The sequence below is a fragment of the Crocodylus siamensis genome, chromosome 15, assembly GCF_052110815.1.
Source record: "Crocodylus siamensis isolate JL-2025a chromosome 15, ASM5211081v1, whole genome shotgun sequence".
Classification (NCBI taxonomy): Eukaryota; Metazoa; Chordata; order Crocodylia; family Crocodylidae; genus Crocodylus; species Crocodylus siamensis.
Window position 1 is genome coordinate 11,646,953 of NC_143409.1, and position 5,492 is coordinate 11,652,444.

The following is a 5,492-nucleotide window of genomic DNA, read 5'->3' on the forward strand; positions in this document are numbered from 1 at the left end:
ATCTTATCCCAAGCCTTTCCTCCACAGCAGGGAACACAGGGAAATGGGAGAGGTTGGGTGTGAAGTATTTTCATTATCCTTCCCACAAAGCCCCTGTGTGTTGGTGATCCACCCTCCGCTAAAAATCATCACTACAGCTTCCTAAAGAGCCCACTGAGAAAGGTCAGGAAGAGCTGCGTGACATGCTCCTTCCCCTGAGGAAATAAGGCTGACGCCTTCGGCCCCGAGTGGAGCTGCTGCTGCTGTATCAAGAATTGTGCACATGGCTGCAAAGATCAAATGTTACAGGGCATCTTGCCTATAGAGCTCAGGATCTGATCTCAGCATCCTGGCCTGGTTTCAGAGCAGAGAAGCGGGTCCACCTAGGCTGTTGCTTTAAGCAGAGACAGTAGTCGCTGATTTGCACTGGATGGTTAAAGCAGACAGTAAGCATGCAACGATTCAGCTTACAACTAACCTAGCAGTGGGTGGCAATTGGGGGGAAGCGGAGTTGTTTCTTCCTTAATTACAGTGTTATGCTCTGCACCCAGTGACTGAAAGTTGTGCCGCCAATAAGAGGTGCTCAGGGCTGAAACCCCCATGCACCAGACTCCTTCCAACTGCACAAACAATGAGCACTGCTAGGCAAAGTGAAATCTGAGAAAGGAGAGGCAGCAGCTGGCAAGCATCACAGTGCAGGCTGGGCCAGCCCTGGGGTCACTGTTTACAAACAATAAATCATGTGAGGGTCAGTCACACAAAGGTTTCGGCTAAAGCCTCCATCACCGGTTTAACCTTCTGCCCAGCTGTTCCCCCTTACCCCTCCTTGCATAGAGATAAACTGGGGCCCTGCATCAGAAACTGGGAAATTGCTCTGAAGCCAAGCAGTGAGGCAGCTGGAACAATGACCAATTGAGACCGTTTGGGGCTTTTTGCACATTACGCACGTCAGTGCTCCCTTGTCCCAAAGAAATTCCCGTAAAAAACACAGTATGTCTTTATTACAGAGTGGGTGGTGCTTGAGGCAGCATCCAGATTGGCTGGGACAGTCTATAAAACCAGCGTTATGTTGTGGTCTCTCCTGTGGGACCCTGCAGAGGGTTAGAGATCAGCATCTCTGGTGCAGTGCTGTGACCCTGTCAGATAAATAATACCCTGATGAGCAAACACAAGGAAACGGGCACTGTGAGAGCAAATAGGAACAAAGACATGCTCTCTTTCTCTCCCCCCCGCCCCCGCCTTCCTTCCAACAACAGCTTTTTTCCCCCCTGGATATGAGCAGGATCCTGCAGTGAAGAAAACCCAAAATTCAACCCCATGCTGGTTCAGGACTACTGGAGAGCAAAACTGTCTAGCCTGGTGATTCCCTAGTGTGAGTTTCTCAGTTCAACCTGTTTATTCTGTCTGTCTGCTTAATCAAGTAGCCTGCTCCAATCCCTGACCTTAAAATTAAGCACAGGTGTAACCTTTTGTAGACTCCAGCAAGGACAATTGGTATTTGGTGGTTTGTTAGTGCTTACCAAATAGCAATCCAAGAAATTAACTCCCAAAACAAAACAAGTGAAACCAACCATAAGCCAAAGTGAAATAGAGCACTCTGCTTTCATGTTTCAAACCCAAATTAACTAAAGCCTAGATAATGGAAAACTCAAACATTCTATCTAAAAATCCTCCTGTTTTACTGATTTAGCTGTGTTGATCCCAGGAACCAAGAAGGAACGTTAGCCCTTGAAAATGCCCATTTAAACGGATCACAGTTTGAATGCCGAGATCACCCCACTTTCTATTTGGCCAGATGTTGCATGTTGTAATTAAAAACAGTTGTTAGTACTTAGACGATGGGAGAAGAAAAACAAAAGAGTAGATGAGCTCTTCAGGAACCCAACAGGCCCCGGTGCTGCTCCAGTGGCTTAATGGGCACACAAGAATACAGTTTGCCCAATCTGTTTCCAGATTGAGGTCTCTGGGGGAAAGCAAAGCTAATTGAACCCTCCCTCCACCCCTAAAAGTGAACAATATGTACAGAGAGAAAACTGGTTTCTAAACAGGATGTTTCTTTGAATTTGTCCAGGCTTTTGGGAAGCCTTCCCAGCTGCTGTGAGTTGCAACACATTGCACCAAGGCAGCTGTAAGGGTTAGAGCCTGCCTCAGGATTTTCATGGTCACTCCTAGGGGTATTCAACTGAAGTATCTGGCTTGTCTGCACAGATCCATTGGTAGAATCAAACTTGAAGTCCCAGTGAGAGAAAAATAAGAACGGACTCAGAAAATATCCCTGGTACCAGAGAGTTGATGAGCATCACCTCCTTCATTGATTCACTAGGTCATCTCATCAACCACATTTGCCGCTGTGAAAATGCAGCCCTTGCAATACCACGCATAGCTAGGCATGGTATGCAGGATATAGTTATAATCACTGCTGGTTATCACGACCTTTAACTGACTGAAATCTGCCAAGCAAGGAAGTGCTTCTGGCAACCTTTAGACACGTAAGCACACATGTGACTTCACTCACAGAAGCAGGCCAAGGCCCGGGACTCTCCCTGCATTGTGATCACCTCCATGCTACTCCTGGCTGCTCTCTTCTGTGGCTTGTGGGTGGATGAATGATCAGCCATTGCACACACTTCCTCTGCCTTTTCCTGCCCCCTCCCACATTCATCTTGCTGGTTATGGAAAACCAACTGGCTGGCAGGGAAAGGAGAGAATGGAGATGTAAATCCCTGTAGTCCCCCCTACATTCATGTCCCTTGTGAGATGAAGAGAGAAACCTGGAGCAACAAGAGAATCAAAGAACTTGGCACAGTGAGGATGGGGTGGCATGGATGGGAAATGCCCTGTGCTTTCACACAATTGCCAGAGACCAGGCAAAGGCTGTGAATTGAACTCAGCAGAGTCCCCTTTAAAAAAAAAAAAAAAAAAAAATCAACCTGTCCTCACCCTAAAGCCCCTCATTTGGGGTCAGAGACGGCACTGCTGATGCCAAAGGCAATGCCCTACCTGCAAATAAAAACCTTCATCCCACAGTGGGGAAAAGCCCTCTTGCAACAGCCCTTGATTGCTAGGGGGGCTCATGCATAGTGGCCAGCGTGCTCCCACTTGGATCAGGGGAGAGCCCGCAGGGCAACATCTGCTTGCCAGGCCTAACTGTTGTGCCCTGAATGGCCCCTGGTACTATGCAATTGTACAATAAATTTAGATGGGTCACAAAGAAGAGTAATTAGTATGCAATTAATTGGTGACTTGCACAATTACTTTTGCCCCAAATGCAAAGTAATTAGCACAAAATTAATTGGTGAATAGCACAATAAAGTTAGACCAGCCACAAACAAAGTAATTCTCACACCATAAAAGTGATGCTCCAGCTAGAAAAAGAGCCAACCAGCTACAAAATTAGTGCTTCAAGATGTGTGACATCTCCGCTGCTGGTTTCTGTCCAGCTTCAATTTGAATGTGTGGCAGGACCCATAAAGCTGCATAAAGTGTATTAACTTGATACCCGGTTGGTTCTTTTTATAGCTTCGCACAACCGCATTTGCCGCTGTGAAAATGTGCTTCGCACGTGTGGCTACACATCACGTATAGCATGCAACACGCCAGTGAAGTGCACCATAAATGGAGACTGGCCACACTTGCAAACTAATGATCATACCATAAAAATGACTCTCAGCTACAAAAAGAGCCCATGGGCTACAAAGTTAGTGCTTGAAAATGTGTCGCAACTCTCTGGCCGGTCTCTGTGCACCTTTCGTGGGAACAGTTACACGCACGTGCCATAAAAGCAACTTGCACATGTGGCTGGTCTCCCTTTATGGCATATTTCCCCGGTGAACGGCGTGCCAATTTCTTCTCATTTGTGGCTACTCTTAGGCCCCTGCAACACATCACATATATACTGCAATGCGCCGGTGAAGCGCACCATAAAGTGAGCCCCAGCCAGATAGTTTCATAGTTTCTAGGGTCGGAAGGGACCTGAGTAGATCATCTAGTTCGATCCCCTGCCATGGCAGGAAAGAGTACAAGGGTCAAACAACCCCAGCAAGGTGTTCATCCAGCCTCCTTTTAAAGACCCCCAGGGTAGGAGCCAGCACCACTTCTCTTGGAAGTTGGTTCCAGATCCTAGCCATCCTGACGGTGAAGTTGCGCCTCCTGATATCTAGTCTGAATCTACCCTCTGCCAGCTTGTGACCGTTATTCCTGGTCACTCCTGGCAGTGCTCAGGGGAACAGGGACCCCCCCCAGTGCCTGATGATCCCCCGACTAGTTTATAACAGGCCACTAGATCCCCCCTCAGCTTTCTCTTGTGGAGGTTGAACAGGTTCAGGTCCCTCAGCCTCTCCTCATAGGGCCTGCCCTGCTGCCCCCTAATCATACGAGTGGCCTTCTCTGGACCCTCTCCATGCTGTCCACATCCCTCCTGAAGTGCGGTGCCCAGAACTGGACACAGTACTCCAGCTGCGGCCTGAGCAGTGCCGCATAGAGGGGGAGGATCACCTCCTTGGACCTGCTTGAGATGCATCTGTGGATGCAGGACAAGGTGCGGTTGGCCTTCCTGACTGCATCCCCACACTGCTGGCCCATGTTCATCTTGGCATCAATGATGACTCCAAGACCCTCTTCTGCCTCTGCACTGACGAGAACGGAGTTCACCAGCCTGTAGGTATGCTGCTGGTTGTTCTTCCCCAGGTGCAGCACCTTGCACTTGTCGGTGTTGAATCCCATCCTGTTCTTTTCCGCCCACTCCTGTAACCTGTCCAGGTCTGATTGCAGCCTGTCCCCCCCTTCTAGCGTGCTCACATCCCCCCACATCTTAGTGTCATCAGCAAATCTGAACAGGGTGCTTTTTACCCCCTCGTCCAAGTCACCGATGGAGATGTTGAACAGTGCGGGCCCAAGGACCGAGCCCTGGGGGACCCCACTGCCCACGTCCCTCCATGTCGAAAATGACCCATCCACCACCACTCTCTGGGTGCGGCCCTCCAGGCAGTTGGCGACCCAATTGACTGTGTGGGTGTCGACACCACAGCCCCCCAGTTTCTTAATGAGAATGGGGTGAGAGACAGTGTCGAAGGGCTTCCGAAAGTCCAGAAAAACTATGTCCACCACAACACCTGCATCTAAGGATTTGGTGACCTGGTCATAGAAGGCCACCAGGTTGGTCTGACAGGACCTGCCACTGATGAACCCGTGTTGATTGCCCCCAAGCATGATCTCCCCTTACAGAGTAACGCTCACACCATAAAAAAATGACAAAAGGGACCTGCCCGCTCTCAAGTCAGTGTTTTAAAAACGTGTCACAACTGTCCGGCTGCCCTCTGTGCAGCTTCGATCAGAACCGTTAGGCACGTGCCACACAAGTGACTTGCCCGGGTGGCCGGTCTCCCTTTACGGTGCGTTTCAGCCAATTCCTCGACCCGCCTTAGGCGCCCGGACACACGTTAGCTGTGTGAAGCGCCATAAACGCGCACCGGCCCGCGCTGAGGCAGGCCCAGGCGCGCGCGGCGCCGCGACGT